Source organism: Oryctolagus cuniculus, chromosome 8 (assembly GCF_051225735.1).
Source record: "Oryctolagus cuniculus isolate XC-2025 breed Fujian yellow rabbit chromosome 8, ASM5122573v1, whole genome shotgun sequence".
NCBI classification, from domain to species: Eukaryota; Metazoa; Chordata; class Mammalia; order Lagomorpha; family Leporidae; genus Oryctolagus; species Oryctolagus cuniculus.
Window position 1 is genome coordinate 50570033 of NC_142874.1, and position 23600 is coordinate 50593632.

At 43.4% G+C, this 23600-nt stretch overlaps 1 long non-coding RNA gene across 1 annotated transcript in view; it reads left to right on the top strand.

Moving 5' to 3' along the window:
* Positions 1 to 2877: 2877 nt before the first annotated feature.
* LOC149125009 (uncharacterized) overlaps positions 2878 to 23600 on the top strand; it is a 47850-nt gene continuing 27127 nt past the window's right edge. The window contains exon 1 of the long non-coding RNA XR_016211908.1: positions 2878 to 3588. This is a non-coding gene — a long non-coding RNA (uncharacterized LOC149125009). The remainder of the gene's footprint in view (positions 3589 to 23600) is intronic.

Genomic DNA, 23600 nt, shown 5'->3' on the forward strand with positions numbered 1-23600 from the left:
TTTATTTAAAGTGGGAGATGAGGAACTGGCAATGTGGCCCAGTAGTTAAGCTACCACCTGCAGTGCTGGCATTCCCATTCTGATCCAGCTTCCTGCTAGTGCACCCAGGAAAGCAGCAGAGGAGAGTCTAACTACTTGGGGCCCTTGCACCCACGTGGGAGACCCAGATGAAGCTCCTGGCTCCTGGCTTTGGTCTATCCCAGCCCCAGGCATTGTGGCCATTTGGGAAGTGAACCAGTGGATGGAAGATTGTGTGTGTGTGTCTCCTTCTCTCTCTCTCTGTAACTCTGCCTTTCAAATAAATAAACAAAATCTTTAATTAAAAAAAAAAAAAAGGAAAGAAACAGACCTCTGAAGGCTTTAGGGTCTGTCCCGTCTCCACCCCCACATAATTAGAGAGGACAAGGAACAGAGGCTGTATTCCCAGCTCTCTGGTGAGGGAAAAAGCTAAGCAGCAGAATGAGAGGGGGAAACATACAGCCAAGAAGAGAAATTGCTAAAACCAGTCACATCCACAGGGGCGTATAGACTCTGCCCAAAGGCAGAGCCAACAGGAGGACCTGCCCTGGCTTACTCCAGGAGGTAGGACAGAAAACATGGAGATGTCAGGCCTTTAGTCTCCTAGGCAGACGGAACGTGCTAATTGGTGCACATAACAAAGTCCTCTGGTATTACCAGCTCCCAGGCAAGGGTTTCTAAAGTACCTGAACTCCTGGGAATATCTTGAGACCAGGCAACCCATACCACCACCAACACCCCCCGCCCCAAAGTTTAAAATATAAATAACCAGACTTGTCAGTTTCATAAGGAAAGTTGAATGCCTGATAGTCCGTTGAACTTTTGACAAAACCACTCCACATTCTTGGGGCTATTTTTGATGCCCTCTATCTCAACATACAAGAAGAATGTGACCTTGTGTTTCTTCTTTGTAATGGCCTTGTAGTTATCAGAGAATTCAAAATCAAGAGTGTTGGTTTTAATTTTTAGAACAACCTGAATATGTCTGCTAAGACAGCCTAGTTATAACTTGCGAACTTCTTGGGAATGTTGGAGAAATGAAAATCTCTGAAAAATTAATTGTGGGGCTGGCACTGTGGTGTAGTAGGTTAAGCCTCCACCTATAGTGCACACATATGGGCACCAGTTCGAGTCCCGGCTGCTCCACTTCCAATCCACCTCTGTGATAATATGCCTGGGAAAGCAGTAGAAGATGGCCCAAGCGCTTGGGCCCCTACACCCACATGGGAGACTCAGAAGAAGCTCTAAGCTTCTGGCCTAGCCCTTTCAGGGAATAAACCAGTGGATGGAATCAATCTCTCTCTCCTCTCTCCTCCTCTCTCTGTAACTCTGCCTTTCAAATAAACAAAAAATAAGTCTCTAAAAAAAAAGCAAAATTAATTGTGACAGTATTGGAGCATAACTAAATGTAGCATAAATATAAATTTGCAATGAGAATGTTGTATTAGCTTTTCATTACTTCAAAATACCTGAGGGAAGCTATTTAAAAAGAAGGTTTATTTTTAGAACATACTTTGGCATTTAACAGTCCAGGTTGGGGCAGTCCTATCACTCTGGTGTCTGATCAAGACTGGCAGTGGCCAGACACGTACGGAGGAAGGACCACGAAGTGAGCCAGGAAATAAAGGAGGCAAGGCCAAACTGCTTATATAAGCCTGCTTTCTCTCTCTCTCTCTCTCTCTCTCTCTCTCTCTCATAGGCAGTTAGACAGTGAGAGAGAGAGAGAGAGAGAGAGAGAGAGAGAGAGAAAGGTCTTCCTTCCATTGGTTCACCCCCTAAATGGCCGCTGCAGCTGGTACACAGTGCTGATCTGAAGCCAGGAGCCAGGTGCTTCCTCCTGGTCTCCCCTGTGGGTGCAGGGCCCAAGCACTTGGACATCCTCCACTGCCTTCCTGGGCCACAGCAGAGAGCTGGACTGGAAGAGGAGCAACCAGGACAGAATCTGGCGCCCCAACCGGGACTAGAACCCTGGGTGCCGGCGCTACAGGCAGAGGATTAGCCTAGTGAGCCGCGGCGCTGGCCAACCCTGTTCTCTTGAGAACAATCTTCCAAGGACAAGTCCCCCGTAATCTAAAGCCCTTACATTAAGCCTGGCTCCTAGACATCGTAAAGGTCATCTTTCACCGTTAGTCAATTAACAATTAACATAAAACTGTGGAGATTTAGCCCCTAATACATGCGCCTCCAGTGGACATCCAAACTATTATCTAAATCATAACAAATACATTATAGTAAATATGGTTGGGGTATCTTATGTTAGTGCTTATAAAACATAAACAGTGTTCCAAAAATAAATCCATCTAACCTCTTACAACCAATGTTTTTGAAGTGTTTGATGATTCTTAATGCTTATTCAGTTATGTATGCTACCTTAATTGGCTTTTAAAAATATATATATATTTATTTATTTGAGAGGCAGAGTCACAAAGAGAGGAGAGACACAGAGAGGTCTTCTATCCACTGTTCACTATCCAGATGGCTGCAACAGCCATGTCTGTGCCAGGCTGAAGGAAGGAGCCTTGAACTCCATTCAGGTCTCCCATGTGCATTGCAGGGGCCCAGGCACTTGGGCCATACATATTCTGCTGCTTTCCCAGGCATATTTACAGGGAGCTAGATCAGAAGTGGAGCAGCTGGGACTGGAACTTGTGTTCATATGAGATGCTGACATCACAGGCAGCAGCTTCACCCACTGCACCACAACACCAGCCCCCTAAATTGACTTTTAATGGTTGAGATAGAATAGTAACAAATACCTATATTTATTAAAGACCTTTATATTTTTAAAAGTTTTTTTTTTAAAGATTTATTTATTTGAAAGGCAGAATTACAGAGAGGCAGAGGCAGAGAGAGAGAGAGAAGGGGTCTTCCATCTGCTGGTTCACTCCCCAGATGATGACAATGACCGGAGCTGTGCTGATCCGAAGCCAGGAGCCAGGTGCTTCCTCCTGGTCTCCCATGCGGGTGCAGGGCCCAAGGACCTGGGCCATCCTCCTCTGCTTTCCCAGGCCATAGCAGAGAGCTGGACTGGAAGAGGAGCAACCGGGACAGAATCCAGCGCCCCAACTGGGACTAGAACCTGGGGTGCCGGTGCCGCAGGCGGAGGATTAGCCTAGTGAGCCGCAGCGCCGGCCAAAAACTTGGAATCTAACAACAGTGCCATTCAAATACAAGATAAGCAGTGTCCAGGGATATAGTCAAGTGAGACTTAAAGACAAACCTTCCCAAGACTTGTCTTTGCATTTTTTGGCCATTTTGATATGGTGTAACTAGGCAATTAAAGTTTACATGATCTGAAACTCTTGTACTCCTGCTGTGTAACCCTATCTCTTTAATTGTCAGCTTCATACGCCATCTTCCCAGAATGCACCTGTGGCATATGGGATCAGGACGCATGCTCAGACCCAACCCTGTGTGTGAGATTCAGAGACCTTCCGCTTCCCCATAAGAGGAGGAGGAAGCCAGAGAAGAGGTTTTTTCCCACCTAGAGAGGCACTCAGGTATACCGCTCTCATTTTCTCTCCATGGATCAGTCTGGGTTGCACGGACCTCTCCAGCTCTTGCCTAGAGGTACATTTCTCCACTGTTTTCTTTCGTATACGGGCAACTCTTTGGCCCACTCTAATGGTTATTTCTGTGTGGGACAGCCCACACTTGCACTTGAATGTGTGTTTATTCCCTCACTGCTAAGTACATGTGGTTCCTGTTTGCACATGATACCAGTCTGTACTTACTGTTTCTCTTTCTACAGGAGGCAAGAAGCTGGATTTGAAATTAATACATTCATTGCCCACATGAATTGTATTATCAAATTAGGTTGATTTTATGGAATTCTACTTACATATTACTATTATCTACCATCACACCCCATCATTATGTTAAAACTGGAGCGGGGCCTCTGGACAGCTGTTAGTTCGAGGCAAAGCTCTCGTAAGTAAGATTAGTACCCTTACAAAAGACACCAGAGAGACTGTTTGCCTCTTTTGCTCGTTGGGGATGCATAGCAGGTGCCCTTGGTGAGGAACAATCTCTCACCAGACAACAAATCTGCTGCACCTGGATCTCGGCTTCCCAGCCTCCAGATCCGTGAGCTACATGCGCTTGTTGTTTATACATTACCCAGTCTCAGGTGTTCTGCTACAGCAGCCCAAATGGACTAAGACAAGTGTTTTCTGTTTTTGAATGCTCCTGTGTGTTCTCTAGGAAGACAGAAATTTGTATTCCATTTTAAGATTTAAGATGTTTTTATGCCAACAGGGAGTAACATCTGGTGACTTAATATACAGAAAACCTGGTCCCAAGGTAATTCAGATTAAGAGTAGGAAATATAAAGGCCTTGGCAGCTTTTCGCTCCTCTCTCAATGCCATTTCCTTATTAAATATAATAGCATGGAGATTAGGTGCTTGGAAATTGAGAAATTCATGGCAGTGAGGCCAAACACATGCTGTGTAGGAGAATGACTAGGAGACAGATGAGTTGGTCTCGTTGATGGCAATTTAAATACTCTTGATTATATATACCTGTGTTTTGCTGAGTAAATTTTTCTCTGACCGTGTCTCCCTAGAGGTAGAGACTCCTAGCCAAACGGTATTGCTCTGACTGCAAACCCTGGATTTTAAATCTAGTACAAAGTTCCTGCTAAGTTTATGTAGTTTGTTTTTTCCCCGTGTATGTCTAGAGCTGATTACTGCCTAAATTACTTGCCTGCCCTCTCATTAGCAGCATTGTTTTCACTTATTATTTTCCTGCAGTTGGTTCTCAATATCTTATTGTCATGACCTGTTAGGCCATTGGGCACAAATAGATAATCTAAAACAGTGGACTTTTGTATTGCTGGGTGTTCAGCTGCCCAGGCATTGGCTTTTACAAGGTTCTCACCTGGGACATTCCAAACTGCAAAGACAATACATTGCAATTAAGAAAGTTTGGTCAACAAGTGCCAATGGACCTTTCTGCATGCCCCAAGCCCACCTTATCAGGGTTGGTGTATCATCCTTCGTGCCCACATGAGACCACCACCCGCCATCTGGCAAGCTGATAACCTCACTTCAGACCCCACTATTCTGTCTCTCCTAGAAAGAAATCTCTTTCGCGTTAGCTGGTCATCTCTGCACCTTCTTCAAACCAAAAATCCTAAACTAACATGCATTAGGTGAATTGTGGCTAAGTGTATTAATTAGAGATGGAATTGATAGGACATATATATGGATGAATGCATGAAAATTGACTCATGCAATTATGGCTGTTGAGAATTGCCATGACAAGTCACTTGCAGGCTGGAGACACCAGACTGTGGCTCAGTCCAAGTCCGAAGGCCTCAGAACCAGGCAGGCTAAGGGTATTACTTTTTAAAACCCAAAGCCTTGGGGCTGATGTTGTTCTGCAGGTTAAGCTGCTACCTGAACCTCTGGCATCCTATATGGGCACCAGTTCAAGTCCTGGCTGCTCTGCTTCCAGACCCAAATAGAGTTGTGGGCTCCCAGCCCCAGCCATTACAGCCATTTGGGGAGTGAACAGGCAGATGGAAAATCTCTCTGTAACTCTGCCTTTCAAATAAAAAAAAAAAAAAGGAAAGAAGGAAAAAAACAAAAGCCTGAGTACCCATAAGGGGGTTGCTGGTGTGAGTCCTGGAGTTCTGATATCCAGGACAGGAGATGAGAACATTCTAGTTCTCTGAACCATAGACTGGTTTACCTTCACCTTCTGTTTACTCTTGCTGGACATGCAGCAGCTAATTGATGGTTCCTGCACACATGGAGGCTGGGTCTATGCCCCTACAACCCAAATTCACTCAGACTCGCATGAAATCACATTTTTTAAAAGATTTTATTTATTTATTTGAGTGGTAGAAGATAGAATTATAGCCAGTGAGAGGGTGAGACAGAGAGAAAGGTCTTCCATCCACTGGTTCACTCCCCAAGTGGCCGCAACAGCCAGAGCTGGGCTGATCCAAAGTCAGAAGCCAGGAGTTTCTTCCAGGTATCCCATGAAGGTGCAGGGGCCCAAGCGCTCAGGCCATCCTCCGCTGCCTTCCCAGGCCACAGCAGAGAGCTAGATCGGAAGAGGAGCAGCTGGGAATTTGAAAGAGCACCCCTGTGGGATGCTGGCGCTGCAGGTGGAGGATTAACCTACTGTTCCACGGCGCTGGCCCCAATGCATAGTTTTTCATAATATACATTCCCATGAACTGTATGAAGACCCTTCATATGTTTTAAAAAGGTTTTGCTTGCTAAGTAAATGGCATTTGAATCAGCCACTTTTTCTGAAAAGTCACTAGTGATCTTTCATTGCCCAATCAAGATCATTTCTCAGCTCTTTTGAAACTTGATCATCTAATATTAGTCTATATTTTATCCCCTCTTTTCATCACTTCTCTTTCTGTCTCTTCAACACTACACACTTTTATTCCTCTTCTAATCTTTGGCCATTTCTTCTCTGCTTTAGTCAAACTCTTTCTTCTTTAGTAGAAAGTAGGAAGTCTTGGTTGTCTTAAGGCTCCATGTCTTGAACATTTATTCTTTCTTTTGCTGTACTCTTGCCAAAGGACTCTCATCCATACCCATGGCTTTAGTTCTGTTGTAATCAGCCTCTCATTCAGATTTCTGATTTCTATTATGTGTTCCACATTAGTTTGTCTGATTGCCTACCTTGATACTACTTTAATGACTTTCTCAAAAACACCAGAAACTGACTGTAATTTCAAGCTGAACTCTACTCGGAACAATCAAGCAAGCATACATACTCGTCCTTTTCTACAATTTTCTAACCTGGTTATTTAAATAAAAATATGTGTGGCTCAATAGGCTAATCCTCCACCTGTGGCGCCAGCACACTGGGTTCTAGTCCTGGTCAGGGCGCCGGATTCTGTCCCAGTCGCTCCTCTTCCAGTCCAGCTCTCTGCCGCGGCCTGGGAGTGCAGCGGAGGATGGCCCAGGTGCCTGGGCCCTGCACCCACATGGGAGACCTTTCTTTCTGTCTCCCTCACTATCCACTCTGCCTGTCAAAAACAAAAAAAGTGTGATTTTTGACACTTTCTCTTTTTTCTCTCTCTCTTTTTTTCTTCTTTTTAACTTTTATTTAATGAATATAGATTTCCAAAGTACAGCTTATGGATTACATTGGCTTCCTCCCCCCCCCAATGACTTCCCTCCCACCCGCAACCCTCCCCTTTCTACTCTCTCTCCCCTTCCATTCACATCAAGATTCATTTTCAATTTTCTTTATATACAGCAGATCAGTTTAGTATACATTAAGTAAAGATTTCAACAGTTTGCACCCACATAGAAACACAAAGTGAAAAATACTGTTTGAGTACTCGTTATAGCATTAAATCACAATGTACAGCACATTAAGGACAAAGATCCTACATGAGGAGTAAGTGTACAGTGACTCCTGTTGTTGACTTTACAAATTGACACTCCTGTTTATGGCATCAGTAATCTCCCTATGCTCCAGTCATGAGTTGCCAAGGCTATGGAAGCCTTTTGAGTTCACCGACTCTTATCTTATTTAGACAAGGTCATAGTCAAAGTGGAAGTTCTCTCCTCCCTTCAGAGAAAGGTACCTCCTTCTTTGATAACCTGTTCTTTCCACTGGGATCTCAGTCACAGAGATCTTTCATTTAGGTTTGGGTTGTTGTTGTTGTTGTTTTTTATTTTTTATTTTTTTGCCAGAGTGTCTTGGCTTTCCATGCCTGAAATACTCTCATGGGCTTTTCAGCCAGATCTGCATGCCTTTAGGGCTGATTCTGAGGCCAGAGTGCTGTTTAGGACATCTGCCATTCTATGAGTCTGCTGTGTATGTCGCTTCCCATGTTGGATTGCTCTCCCCTTTATTTATTCTATTGGTTAGTATTAGCAGGCACTAGACTTGTTCATGTGATCCCTTTGACTCTTAGTCCTTTCATTATGATCAATTGTGAGCAGAAATTGATCACCTGGACTAGTGAGATGGCATTGGTACATGCCACCTTGATGGGATTGATTTGGAATCCCCTGGTATGTTTCTAATTCTACCGTTTGGGGCAAGTCAGCTTGAGCATGTCCCAAATTGTACATCTCTTCCCTCTCTTATTCCCACTCTTATTGAAATCACATTTTAAAACACCCTTATAAACACACCTAAAATAATGCTTTTCCAGGATTCTAGATATTCCTCAGTGAGGTCAAGTTGATATCTAGGGGGCGGTGCTATGGCACAGCAGCACACAGGGTCACAGCCTGCGATGCTGGCGTCCCATAAGGACACCAATTTGAATCCCAGCTGCTTCGCTTCTGATCCTGCTCCCTACTATTTGCGAAAGTGGCAAAGAATGTCCCAAATTCTTGGGCTCCTGCCGCCCACATGGGAGACCTAGAGGGAGTTCTGGGCTCCTGGCTTCATGCTGGCCCAGCCCTGGCCTTGGGCCATTTGAGAAGTATACCAGCAGATGAAAGACCTCTTTCTCTGTAACTCTGCCCTTCAAATGAATAAATATTTTTTAAAAAGTTAATATCTATAATTAACCATCACAAGCCTACCTTTCATTAACTTGTCACCCATGTGTGTCTTCTTAAACTATATTTAATTTCCAGCTAAAGACAATAATAAAGTAATGGCTTCAACTAAAATGATGCAATACTCCTGCATACAACCAAAAGCACAGTATCCTTTCACTAGAAGAGGAGACAAAACCATTGTGTTTCTTATCTTCTAATATCCCATGAGCTAAGTACCATGATATAAAAATAAAAATACTTAACACTGATATAAACAATAAATCTTATTGTCACATGATAAAGGAATGAGAGAAGAATGAAAACAAAGACATCGCTTAATATATCCATGCATACACACAGGCATATTCTTTTTTTTAAGATTTATTTTTTGAGAAAGTTATAAAAGAGGGAGAGATAGTGAGAAAGGTCTTCCATCCACTTGTTCACTCCCCAAATGGCCACAATAGCTGAAGCCGGGCCAATCCGAAGCCAGGAGCTTCTTCTGGGTCTCCCATGCAGGTGCAGGGGCCAAAGCATTTGGACCATCTTCTGTTGCTTTCCGAGGCCAAAGCAGAGAATTGGATCTGAAGAGGGGCTGCCAGGACAAAGCCAAGAGACAGGAGCTTCTTCAGGGTCTCCCATATGGATGCAGTAGTCCAAGGTCTTAGGCCATCTTCCACTGCTTTCCTAGGCATGTTAGCACAGAGCTGCCTCAGAAGTGGAGCAGCCAGGACTAGAACCAGAACTCGTGTGGGATGCGAGCATTGCAGACAGTGGCTTAACCCATTACTCCATAACACTGGCCTTGGGGCATGATAATAAGACATACTCTAGGATGTTATTCACACCAGCCAACATCAGAACTCCATTCTTAGCTTGTTGACTAAGAAGTATGAAGAGCCCAAATTGTCCAGGGGGCAGTCTTAATTTCCAGTTCAGTGGAATCATCATTGTGTGTCCTGGAAGCATTCTTCCTTTTAGAACAAAGACCTCTCTGCCAGCAGAGCCTACCATCAAGGGAACAGGAAGCAAAAATTTTGTTAGTGAATAACTAGGGGTAATGGTGTGTGATGTCACTCCATTCCCATCCCCTTGACTCCTGGCCTTGTAAATCCTGGCTGTGGGAGAAACAATGTATACTGGATGTCAATTCAAAGCATAGATAGGAGCTGGCGCTGTGGCGTAGCTGGTAAAGCTGCCACCTGCAGTGCCGGCATCCCACATGGGCTACAGTTTGAGACCCTCTTACTCTACTTCTGATCCAGCTTTCTGCTATGGCCTGGGAAAGCAGAGGAGGATGGGCTCCTACACCCATGTGGGAGACCTGGAGGAGGCTCCTCCTGACTCCTGGCTTTGGATCGATGCAGCTCCAGCTGAGGCGGCCATTTGGGGCATGAACCAGAGGATGGAAGATTCTCTCTCTGTCTCTGCCTCTCTCTCTCTGTATCTCTGCCTTTCAAATAAATAAATAAATCTTAAAAAAGCACATACTGCCTTCTGGAGAGCCTTGCCCTGATTCTTCAATGAATTGTCACCTAGCCGGGGCTATGTCTCTGACTTCAAAAGGCCATTCTGTTCTATCAGGCTAGCTGCTTCAGGATGAGGACTATGGTAAGGTCAATGGAGTCTATGAATATGAGTCCATTGCTGCAGTTCTTGGCTGTGAAATGAGCCCTCTGGTCAGAAGCAAGGCTGTGTGGAATACCATGACAGTGGATGAGGCATTCAGTGAGCCCACAGATGGTACTTTTGGCAGAAACTTAGAGTACAGGCAAGGCAAATTCATATCCAGAGTGTCTATTCCAGCAAGGACAAACACTTCCCGTGCTATGATGGAAGCAATTTCATATAAATAATATGCACATGGCAGCTGGCTGATCCCCTGGGGAATGGTCCCATATCAGGGGCTCAGTGTTGGTCTCTGCTGCTGGCAGATTGATAGCCAGGTTGGCTTTCATGAGTGGTAGTCCATGTTGTTGAGCCCATGCATATCCTCCATCCCTGTCACTCTGGGTATTTTATTCATGAGCCCATTGACAATAATGGGAGTGGCTGGAGAAAGAGTGTGACTGGCATCCACGTAAGAGGTCATTCTATCTTCCTATTAAAGTCTTCCTCTGCTGAGGTCATCCTTTGGTGGGCATTTATGTGGGATACAAGTATCTGCCCAACCTTTGCTCACAGAGGGGTCTAGTCACATACCTCTTACCCAAACTTCTTTGTCACCAATTTTCCATTCATATTCCTTCCGGGTCTCTGATCATCTATCCAAACAATTGGCTAGAGTCCAAGAATCTGTATATAATCACACATCTGGCCATTTATTCTTTTTTTGCAAATATTTATTTGAGAGGTAGAGTTACAGAGAGAAAGGCCTTCCATCTGCTGGTTCACTTCCTAAATGCGCACAATGGCCGGAGCCAGACTGATCTGAAGTCAGAAATGAGGAGTTTCTTTCTGGTCTCCCATGTAGGTGCAGGGGCTCAAGCATTTAGCCATCTTCTGCTTTCCCAGACCATAAACAGAGAGCTGGATTGGAAGAGGAGCAGCCAGGATGTGAATTGGCGCCCATGTAGGATGCCAGCACCACAGGCAGAAGCTTAGCCTACTACACCACAGCACCAGCCCCCATTTATTCTTTTAAGTGAAGTGTGCAACCAGGTGCAATGCCTGAAATTCCAAGAATATTTCCCTTCACCACTGTCTTTCTGGGATGGTCCAGAGAGAGACTGTAGTGTTACATCTGGCTACTTTCCAGTGGTGCATGAAGCACCATCTATAAACCAGGTCCTGGTCAGTTCCTCAGTTAACTGACCATATGGAACTCTCCATGAGTTCATAGATGAAGGTGGGGAGAAAGAAAGAAATCTGAGAGGAATAAGGACCACAGGAAAGGGGCTACTTCTTTCATGTAACTTTGTTGTGCCTTTAGGACCTTCTCAGGTCAAATTACATAAATGCCATCTCCATTTAATGTTGGAGCATTGCTGTGCATGCTCAGTGTTATGGCTTGGTGGATCAGATAACAACCAGTTCATAAAGAGAATCTTAGGTCACATGATATCTCTTGGTCAAGTTTTCAGTTTCTACAAATGCCCAGTAACAAGCCAAGGGCCCTCTCTCAAAAGCACAGTAGTAATCTGCAAATAGAGGCAGAGCCTTGCTCCAAAATCTTAAGGCCCCCACTGAAATTCATCTGTAGGAGCCTGCCAGGGCTTCAAACAGCATCACCAGCTGCCACTGACACCAAATGCAATTTGATTTAGTGGATCATTTGGTCCAAGGGGCAGAGCAGCCTGCACAGCATCCTGGAGCTGTTGCAGAGCCTTCTCTTCTGGGCCTCACTCAAAACCAGGCTTTCAGGCCACTCAGTGAACGGGCATCAGTGATACACCCAGGTGAAGAATGTGCTAAATCCAAAATGCAGCTAGGCCTGCTAGGCATTGTGCTTCTTTCTGGGTCATAGGAGGATCCAGGTGCAACAACTTGTCATCTACTGCAGAAGGGCTACCTCAACCTGCACACGCCACTGCTGGACTCCTAAACAATTTCACTCAGGTGAAAGGCCCTTGAATTCTAGGCAGGTTTAGGATTTATTACTTTATGTTCACTAGCATAAGCATATGTTCCATCAGCATGAGGTTGTCAGTGTCATGGGCCAGTGTGATAACTGTAAGGGAAAAGCAGTCCGGACCCTTGTGACATGGGCCTGGAGAGTTGACATACCCCTGAGGTAGGACCTCAGTCTTGCCAGCTGAGAGCCGAGTGTTTTTAGTGGGCCTTATGAACAGGTATGGAGAAAAAAGGCACTTGCCAAGTACTGAGAGATGTGTTAAATATTTTCAAGCAATGGAACCACATCTGGCACAGCAGCTGTGAATAGTCAGCATTTTGTTAAGCTTACAATAATCCACTGTCGCTATCCAGGGTCCATTTGTCTTCTGCACAAGCTGAACAGGAGAAATGAACAGTGACATGGGAATCATCACCCCTATATCTTGCATGTCCTTGTGGGTGGGTCTAGTCTCTGTAGTCCCTCCGGGAATGCGGTGTTGTGTTTTACTATTTTCCTAGGTAAGAGCAACTCTAGTGGCTTCTACCTGGTCTTGCCCATCATAATCGTCCTCACTCTTCAAGTTGGGAAACCAGTGTGAGGATTCTGCCAGTTTCTAACTTTATTTTAATTTTGTGTTCTGGAACCAACTAGAGAAATTATTGGCAGGATGCATTTGGGGAACCACAGGACCCTTTGTGTCTCAGAGCTGAGCTAAGGCTCCATTAGCCACTTGACCTCCCTCAGCCCTTACTCTAACTCGTGGGTCACAGTAACACTCTAGGTTTCCTGAAATCATCAATTCAGAGTCAATATCCAGTAGTCCCCTTACCCCAATATAGTCAAACTGATAAAAGGCCATATGTGCCTTTGTGCAAGGATGGGGGAAAATTAACAGCATAAATTTTCAGTTGTTTACTGGGGACCTGACCTCTCCTTTCAAGGGGTTGAGGTTCAAGTCTGGCAATTAAGAGGCTGTGATTGTTTTTTTGATCTTAGTTATACTTTTATTCACTTTAACCTGTAAGTTTTCTGCTTATACAGCTAAAGAATTTGGTAGGCTTTCTATCTATTTTTTTGAAAGAGGTATTTATTTGAAAGAGTTGCGGAGAGGGGGAAAGAGAAATCTTCCATCCATTGGTCACTTCCCAAGTGGTTACAATGGCCAGGGCTTACTCTGGGTGAAGCCAGGAACCAGGAGCTTCATCCAGGTCTCCCATATGGGTGATAGGCGTCTGAGCACTTGGGCCATCTTCCACTGTTTTTTCCAAGCAATTATAGGGAGCTGTATTGGAAATGAAGCAGCCAGTACTCAAACTGGTGCCCATACAGGATGCCAGCACCATAGGTGGCAATTTCACCCACTATGCCACAACAATGGCCCTTATCTATTTCATTTTTTTTTAAAGTTATTTATTAGAAAGGCAGAGTTACAGGAAGAGAGTAGAAGAAAAAAGAGATCTTCCATCTGCTGGTTCACTCCCTAAATGGTGACAACAGCCAGGGCTGGGCCAGGCTGAAGCCAGGAGCCTGGAGCTTCTTCCAGGTCTCCCGTGTGGGTGTAGGGGCCCAGACACTCGGGCCATCCTCTGCTGCTTTCCCAGGCACATTAGCAGGGAGCTGGATCAGAAGCATAGCAGCCAGTACTTGAACTTTAGCCTGCTGTGCCATAGTGCCTGTCCTTATCTATTTCATTTCTAAGAACATTATGATTAGTCAGTGCCATAGATCTGCATGTCAGAATATTTTGATTATTGCTTTGTGTCTCCTGTGCATTGTGGTAATTACACCTACCTTGCCTTTGATGGTTAAGTGCTGCTGCTCAGCACCTAGCACCCTGGGATCTAATTCTTCTTGTTGCATTTAACTTTTCCAGTTAAGTGACAGTGGTTGCCACCATAAGGTCCAGCCTACAGAGAAGAGCAATCACAGAGCTCTTCAAGGGTGTAGGGCTCTCCTCACAAATGTATTTCTCCAAGTATTGGTTAGAGGTATATTTCTGGATTCTCCCTGCCTGGCAGGGTGAGTAGGTCTTAAGGAACAGATCCATTTTATCCATTTTATCATTCAGTCTTCCTAAGCTGTTGAATTCCTTCCTCTACAGTAAACCAAGGGAGATTAGGCATCTCTTACTCATGATGGGTCATCGTTTGATATACATTTCAGCCAACCAACCAACTAGTGAGTGCCTTTCTTTTTTCCTTTTTTTTTTTTTTTTTTTTTGTTTAAGATTGATTTACTTGAAAAAGTTACAAAGAGGCAGAGACAGAGATCTTCCATCTGCTGGTTCACTCCCCAAATTGCTGCAACGGCAAAGGCTGGGTCAGTTCTGGCCGTTGCTGCCACTTGAAGAATGAACCAGCAGACAGACGATTCTCTCTCTCCTCTCTCTCTAACTCTGACTTTCAAATAAAAATAAATAAATCTTTCAAAAAAATAGTCAAACATTCCAGTTTTTGATCAGCCTTCCTTTGAAGTTTCAGTTTTACACACAAGAGGGCGCTGTCCACCAAATAACTGCTGATAGCAGCTGGGACTAAGCAAATATAATTAGGGGGAAACCCCCACAAAACCAAGGACAACTTAGATTTGGAAGTCTCATTTATACATAAGAATTGATATATATGAATTGGACTATGTGTGCACAAAATGTCTGGAAGGACACAAAACAAAGACATGAGCAAGGTCTTCCATTGTATGCTGTTTTAGGCTTTCCAGATTTTGAACCATGTGAGAGGTATTGTTTACTCAAAATACTATATAGAAAAAAGAAAATTACTTTGTGATCTTAGAATAATATGTGGGGGCCAGCATCATGGTGCAGTAGGTTAATCCACCACCTGCAGTGCTGGCATCCCATATGGGTGCCAGTTCGAGTCCCGGCTGCTCCTCTTCCAATCCAGCTCTCTGCTATGGCCTGGGAAAGCAGTAGAAGATGGCCCAACTGCTTGGGCCCCTGCACCTGTGTGGGAGACTGGGAGGAAGCACCTGGCTCCTGGCTTCGGATCGGCATAGTGCCGGCAATGGCGGCCATTTGGGGAGGGAACCAGTGGAAAAGGAAGACCTTTCTCTCTGTCTCTCTCTCTGTAACTCTACCTCTCAAATAAATAAATTTAAAAAAATCTTAAAAAAAATATGTGAACTTGAGAAAGGGGTGTGGAGAACATACATAAAATATAAAGAGTTTAATCAAATGTATTTTTTAAAATGATTGCCAATTCATATTGGTGGTTTGCTTTACTTATTCTCCTAGTAACTCAAGGATTTCCCATATATTCTTTTCTCTTTCTTCCTCTCTCCCTCCCTTAATTTTCTTCCTTTCTTTCTCTTTTGAGGAACAGGAAACATAACTGTTGAATTATTTTTCAACCATCTGTTATTAAACTCTCCAATAAAAGTTTGAAAGAGTAGTACAATAAAGTCACCACCTTGGTTGAACAGTTATTAATATTTTGCTTATTTTAAAAATCTTGGTGTACATGTAGGTGTGTGCATTTCAATTTTTTCAGATGTTCTAATTTTATTTAATATACATTTATTTAAAGAATATTCAACTACATTACCATAATACTGTTATTCTGAAAGAAATTCAGAATGACTCTTTTATTTCTTTTTTTTGAAAGAGTTAGAGGGATAGATAGAAAGAGAGATTTTCTATCCAGTGGTTTACTTACCACTCCGATGGCCACAGCAACCACGGCTGGACCAGGACGAAGCCAGGAGTCTGGAGCTCCACCCTGGCCTCCCACATGAGTGGCAGGGCCCCAAGTACCTGAGCCGTTCCCTGTTGCTTTTCCCAGGCCCCTGGTAGGGAGCTGGTTTGGAAGTGGAGCAGCCAGGACTTGAACTGGTGTCCATGTGGGATGCCGACACTTTATCTGCTATGCCACAATGCTGGCCCCTCAAAACAATTCTTTAACAGCAGTTATTGTCTAGTCCATATTTAAAATATCCAATTGTGCCTTTTCCCTCATTGTTGATTACAGATAATACCATGGCTGCTAAAGGTCTTTGGTTCCTTTTGTCCTGGCGTGTTCTCCTACAGTTTCTGTTTCAATTCTTTTGACTCTTGCAGAAATAAGGCAAGTTGTGTTACATGGAGTGTCTGATATTTTGTCTGATTTTTTTCCTAAATAGTATATTTAAATTGTTCTTCTGTCTGCCGTAAGATTCAGGTAAAAAAATGTTTGGCAATAGTTTATTTGTAGCCTTTTTCTTGTAAAATAAAACAGAGAAGTGCACAAAACCAAAAAATGCAGTGCAATGAGTATGATGGAGTGAATACACTCTAACCGCTGTGCATGCCAGTAAATGGAACATTGCCAGTGGTAGAGGCTCCCCTCCTCCCACATCTAACATGCTCACTATCCTCCTTTCCATGAAAACAGACTCCTTGTGAATTTCCTGTAGTTTCCATCTGAGCATACATTAAATAGCATGTTTCGCTGTTTGAACTTTTTCGTACTAGAACTTTATATGCGTAAATGCATTGATTAAATGTTCTTTGTATCTTTTAAATCACCATTGTATTTATAGGATTCATCTAAGTGCTTGTGAGTGGGTTTAGTTTATTCATTTACAAATATGAGTTGTAAGACTAAAATAGAATGCATTTATCTTGTTAAATTTGTCATAATAGTGTTTCTGAATGCAGTGAAATCTAGCTAACTTAAAATGTAAACAAACTGCCTCCTACCTTGAGAGTATGTTCTCCTAAGAAGTAGCGGGGTCCTGGCCCTTAGGGCAGCTGAGCTTTCAGCCAGTCACAGACTGCAAGCTGTGCAGATAGGTCCACATAAGGCCCCGATATATAACCAATCCCACTACTTCTGAAATCCCTTCCTTTGTATGTCCATGAACAGTGCCTGCTGGGTGGAATGCCCTGAACCTTAACTCATTCAAGGTGTTACCTAACTCATTGTTTCCTTACTCAACCTCACATTTGTCTAAAATCTTTCTATTTTAAAAAATTTTCTTAATGGAGCCAGCCCTGTGGTGTAGAAGGTTAAGCCTCTGCCTGCAGTGCCGACATCCCACATGGGTGCCAGTTCAAGTCCCGGCTGGTTCGTTTCTCATGCAGCTCCCTGCTAACGTGCTTGGGAAGGCAGCAGAAGATGGCCCAAGTAGTCGGGCCCCTGTACCCATGTGGGAGACCCAGAGGAAGCTCCTGGCTACTGCCTTCAGCCTAGCCCAGCTCTGGCCTTTGTGGCCATTTAGGGAGTGAACCAGCAGATGGAAGAGATCTCTCTCTTTCTCTCTCTCTGTACTTCTACTTTTCAAATAAATGAATCTTTTAAAAAATTTTATTAGCAATAATTAGACATCTGTCCTTTGCCCCACACATTGCCCTGACTCTGACTATAACACTGGTAGGAGCAAACAGAGGTGTGCTGTGCAACTTTTCACTGTGGAGTGCAGTGATCTGTGTGGGGAGGGGAGGGAGGCTTCCCTGCTCCAAGCCTGGCCATTACTCAGACCCAGTCAGCTCTCCAGGCTGAAGTCAGAGTCAGTGGGTGACTGTGGAATTCCCTCTCAGCTAAAACTGAAAGTTGTGGCGCCCACAGCAGTTTCTTCCTACTTTGCTGTGATAGGGTGGCTGCTTGCAGCTGGATGCAGGGGTGCCTGTGTCTTCCCTCCTCTTGTCCCAAGGGCTCTTCGTTTTTTTTTTTCTTCCACTGGAGAAAATTTATGTCAATCAGACCACTGGAAATATAGTCCTTCCTTTGTTCTTTTCATAACCCAGAGCAGCTGAAGTTAGTGTGAATGTATTCAACCATCTTGGATGAGGATCTGTATTTCTTCTTTTGAGAACTGTCCATTCAGGTCCTTTGCTCATTTGTTGGTTGGTTTGTTGTTGTTGGCGATCCTGATATATCCTAAGTAATCTTTTGTCTGATAAGTCACTTGAAAATACTTCCCATTTTATCCAATGTCTTTTTACTCTATTGAGTGTTTTGTTTGCTTTGCAGAAGCTTCTGAGTTTAACATAATTCTATTTGTCTGGTTTTGTGTTTATTGCCTGAGGTTTTGGGGTCTCCTCCAAAAAAAAAAAAATGATTGGCTACGTTAATGTCTTGACATATTTCCCCTGTTTTCTTCTAGCAGTTTCATAGTTTCGGGCCATACATTTAGGTCTTTGATCCATCTTGAGTTGATTTTTCTATGTGGTGAGATGTATGGATCTAATTTCATTCTTCTACATATGTATTCGAGTTTTCCCATCACTGTTGATTGAAATGACTCTCCTTTTTCTGATGCATGCTTTTTGCACCTTTGTCAAAAATTGGTTGTATATGTCTGGATTAATTTCTGGGATCTCTATTATGTACTGTGTGTTCTGTTCTTTGTGTTGGTGTTTATGCCAGTACTAAGCTGTTGGTATGCTGTGAGATCAGGAATTGTGATGCCTCTAGCTTGCTGTTTTTTTGCTCATTATGAGTTTGGCTCTCTGGGTCTTTTGTGGCTTCATATGAATTTTAGGATATTTTTTTTCTTGTTGTGTAAAGAATGTTATTGGTATTTTGATAAGGATTGCATTGAATCTGTAGATTTTAGGTAGTATGGACTTTTTTAAAGATTTATTTATTTGAAAGAGTTACACAGAGAGAGGAGGAGAGGAGAGGGAGGGGAGGGGAGCGGATGGGAAGGGAGAGGTCTTCCATCCACTGGTTCACTCCTCAATTGGCCATAATGGCCAGAGCTGGGCCAATCTAGAGCCAGGAGCTTCTTCCAGGTCTCCCACGCAGATGAAGGGGCCCAAGGATTTGAGACATCTTCTATTGCTTTTTCAGGTCATAGCAGAGAGCTGGATTGGAAGTGGAGCAGCTGGGACTTGAACCAGCACCCATGTGGGATGCTGGCACTGCAGGTGGTAGCTTTACCCACTATGCTACAGTGCCGGCCCCTGGACATTTTAATTATGCTAATTCTTGTAATCCTTAAATAAGAAATATCCTCCCATTTTTTGTGTGTTCTTGATGATTTCCTTTTTTTAAACGTTTATTTTTATTTTTATTTTTTTGACAGGCAGAGTGGACAGTGAGAGAGAGAGACAGAGAGAAAGGTCTTCCTTTTGCCGTTGGTTCACCCTCCAATGGCCACCGCGGCCGGCGCACCGCGCTGATCCGATGGCAGGAGCCAGGAGCCAGGAGCCAGGTGCTTTTCCTGGTCTCCCATGGGGTGCAGGGCCCAAGCACCTGGGCCATCCTCCACTGCACTCCCTGGCCACAGCAGAGGGCTGGCCTGGAAGAGGGGCAACCGGGACAGAATCTGGCGCCCCGACCGGGACTAGAACCCGGTGTGCCGGCGCCGCTAGGCGGAGGATTAGCCTAGTGAGCTGCGGCGCCGGCTAAACGTTTATTCTTAAGCTTTTTTTCCTCCAAAGAATTTTTATTTAATGAGTATAAAGTTCATAAGTTCAAATTTAGGATTCTTCCAACCATACCAGCCTCCCATTCCCAGTCCCATTCTCCATTAAGATTCATTTTCAATTAACTTTATACACAGAAGATCAACTCTATACTATGTAAAGATTTCAACAATTTGCACACATATGCATAAAAAACCCTGTTTGAGAACAAATTTTACAGTTAATTCTCACAATGCAACTCATTGAGAACAGAAGTCCTGAATGGGAAGTAAGTACACAGTAATTCCTGTTGTTAATTTAACAATTAGTACTCTTATTTGTGATGTCAGTGATCACCCGAGGCTCTTGACATGAGCTGCCAAGGCTATGGAAGCCTTTTGAATCTACAAACTTCTTCCATATTTAGAGAAGGCCATAAGCAAAGTGGAATTTCTCTCTTCACTTCAGAGAAAAGCACGTCCCTCTTTGATGGCCACTTCTTTCCACTGGGGTCTCTGTCAGAGATCCTTCATGTAGGACATTTTTTTCTTTACCACAGTGTCTTGGCTTCCCACGCTGCAATGCTCTTATGGGCTTTTCAGCTAGACCATTCTAATTGTCTGGTTTTATTTTTATTGCCTGAGGCTTGGGGGTCTTCTCCAAAAAATGATTGGCTACATTAATATTTTGATGTATTTCCCCTGATTCTGAAGTCAGAGTGCTGTTTAAAGTGATTGTCATTCTGGCGGGCGCCGTGGCTCACTAGGCTAATCCTCTGCCTGCGGCGCCAGCACCCCGGAGTTCTAGTCCCAATTGGGGTGCTGGATTCTGTTCCGGTTGCTCCTCTTCCAGTACAGCTCTCTGCTGTGGCCTGAGAAGGCAGTGGAGGATGTCCAAGTGCTTGGGCCCTGCACCGGCATGGGAGACCAGGAAGAAACACCTGTCTCCTGGCTTCGGATAGGTGCAGCGCACTGGCTGTAGTGGCCATTTGGGGGGTGAACCAAAGGAAAGGAAGACCTTTCTCTCTGTCTCTCTCACTGTCTAACTAACTCTGCCTGTCAAAAAAATAAAAAAGTGTCATTCTATGAGTTGTTGTATGGACTGCTTCCCATGTTGGAACATTCTCTCCTTTTTAATTCTATCTATTATTATTACCAGATATTTGATCTTATTTATGTGATCCCTTTAACACTTAATCCTATCTATATGATCACTTTAACACTTAATATTTCCCTTCAACACTTAAGATGGCATTCTTACCACCCAAGTAATGGGATTCAGGGTCCCATGGCAAGTTGTTAAATTCTAGGCTTAGAAGTAAGTCCGTAGGAATGTGTGCAGGGCTATACAGCTTTACAGTTACAAGCTTCCTCCTCCCTCTCTTATTCCCACTCTTATTTTTTACTGAGATCTATTTTCAATTGACTATTCAACAAATATGAAAAAGAGAGAGAGAAAAAACTGTTCCTCAACAGTCAAGACAAGGGTTATTCAAGTCATTGCTTCTCAAAGTGTCAGTTTCACTTCTACAAATTTTTTTAGGTTCTTATTATCGTACATCAGGGGAAACATGGTATTTGTCCCTTTGTGACTGGCTTATTTTTTTTCTTTTTTTAAATGGTATATCAAATTTTTCATGATTGGTTTTTTAAAAAAGGCTTTTATTTGATGAATACAAATTTACTATCTACAGATTTTAGGAATATAGTGGTTTTTCCCCCCATTCCCACTCTCTCATTCCCACTGCCATCCCACTTCCTACTCCCTCTCCCATCCCATTCTTCATTAAGGTTTGTTTTTAATTAACTTTATATACAGAAGACCAACTCTACACTAAGCAAAAATTTTAACAGTTTGGACACACACACACACACACACACTAGGTATAAATACAGATTGAGAGCAAGTTTTACAGTTATCTCTTATAGTACAACTTATTAAAGACAGAGGTCCTACATGGGGAGTAAGTGCACAATGATTTCTGTTGTTGATTTAATAGTTAACACTCTTATTTTTTTAAGGTTTTATTTATTTGAGACACAGAGTTACAGACAGTGAGAGGGAGAGACAGAGAGAAAGGTCTTCCTTCCACTGGTTCACTCCCCAACTGGCCACAATGGCCAGAGCTGCGCCAGTCTGAAGCCAGGAGCCAGGAGCTTCTTCTGGGTCTCCCAGGTGGGTGCAGGGGTCCAAGGACTTGGGCCATCTTCTACTGCTTTCCCAGGCTATAGCAGAGAGCTGGATTGGAAGAGGAGCAGCTGGGAGTAGAGCCAGTGCCCATATGGGATGCTGGCACTGCAGGTGGAGGATTAACCTACTGTGCCAGCCCCAACACTCTTATTTTTGACATGTGACCACCTGAGGCTCTTGAAATGAGCTGCCAAAGCTATAGAAGCCTTTTGAAACCACAAACTCTGTCAGTATTTATTTAGACAGGGCCATATGCAAAGTGGCCTTCAGAGAAAAGTACATCCTCCTTTGATGACCCCTTCTTTCCACTGGGGTCTCACTCACAGAGATCCTTCATGCAGAACATTTTTTGCCACTGTCTTGGCTTGGCTTTCCATGTCTGAAATGCTCTCATGGGCTTTTCAGCCAGTCTGAATGCACTGGGTGCTGATTCTGGGGTCAGAGTCTGTTTAGGGCATTTGTCATTCTATGAATCTGCTGTGTGGACTGCTACCCATGCTGGAACTTTCTTTTTTCTTTTTTTTTTTAAATTCTATCTATTGTTATTACCACACAATTGGTTTTATTTATATTATCCCTTTGACACTTAATCCTATCTATATGGATCAGTTCAACACTGAATATGATCAGTTTATCACCTAAAATGGGATTAGTGCCACCCAGCTTAATGGGATTTGGAGTCCCATGGCAAGCTTTTAGTTTTTTTTTTTTGTTTTTTTTTTTTTTTTACCCTTAGGGATAAGTCTGTGGGAATATGTGGGACTGGCTTAATTCACAAAGTATGATGTTTTCCAGATTCATCCATTTTGTTGCAAATGACCAGATTTCATTTTTTTTAACCACTGAGGTTTCCACAGAGTACATATCCCATCATTTCTTTCTGCAGTCTTTAGCTGATGGGTATTTAGGTTGATTCCATGTCTTAGCTATTGTGAATTGAGCTGCAGTAAACATTTGGGTGCAGATAACTCTTTTGTTTGCTGATTTCATATCCCTTGGGTAAATTTCCAGGATTGGGATAGCAGGTCTATGTTTAGATTTCTAAAGTATCTCCAAACTGTCTTCCATAGTGGTTTTACCAGTTTACATTCCCACCAACAGTGGATTATAGTATCATTTTCTCCACATCCTCACCAGTATTGGTTGTTGATTTCTATATGAAAGCCATACTAACTGGAGTGAGGTGAAACCTCATTGTGGTTTTGAGTTGCGTTTCCCTGATGGCTAGTGACGCTGAGCATTTTTTCATGTGTCTGTTGGCCACTTGGACTTCCTCTTTTGAAAAATGTCTGTTTAAGTCGTTTGCCCATTTCTTAACCTGTTTGCTTTGTTGTTGTGGATCTCTTTATAGATTCTGGTTCTTAACTCTTTATCAGTTGCATAGTTTACAAATTTTTTCTCCCAATCTGTTGGTTGCCTCTTCACTTTGTGACTGTTTCTTTTGCAGTAGAGAAACTTCTCAATCGGATGTAAAGCCAGCTGTTGATTTTGGCTTTGGCTGCCTGTGCCTCTGGGGTCTTTTCTGAGAAATCTTTGCCAATGCCAGTGTCTTGCAGGATTTCCCCAATGTTCTCTAAGAATTTGATGATGTTGGGTTGTAGATTTAGATCTTTAATCCATGTTGAGTGGATTTTTGTGTAAGGTATAAGGTCTTGCTTCATACTTCTGCATGTGGAAATCCAGTTTTCCTAGAACTACTTGTTGAATAGGCTGTCCTTGTTCCAGGAATTGGTTTTAGCTCCTTGATCAAATATAAGTTGGTTGTAGATGTTTGGATTGATTTCTGGCATTTCTATTCTGTTCCATTGGTCTATCCATCTGTTTTTGTACCAGTACCAGGGCCCAAGGACTTGGGCCATCTTCTACTGCTTTCCCAGGCCACAGCAGAGAGTTGGATGGGAAATGGAGCAGCCAGGACTCAAACCAGCACCCATATGGCATGCCGGCACTGCAAGTGGCAGTTTTACCTGCTATGACACAGCGCCAGTCCCATTAGTTCTTCTTTACATGTCT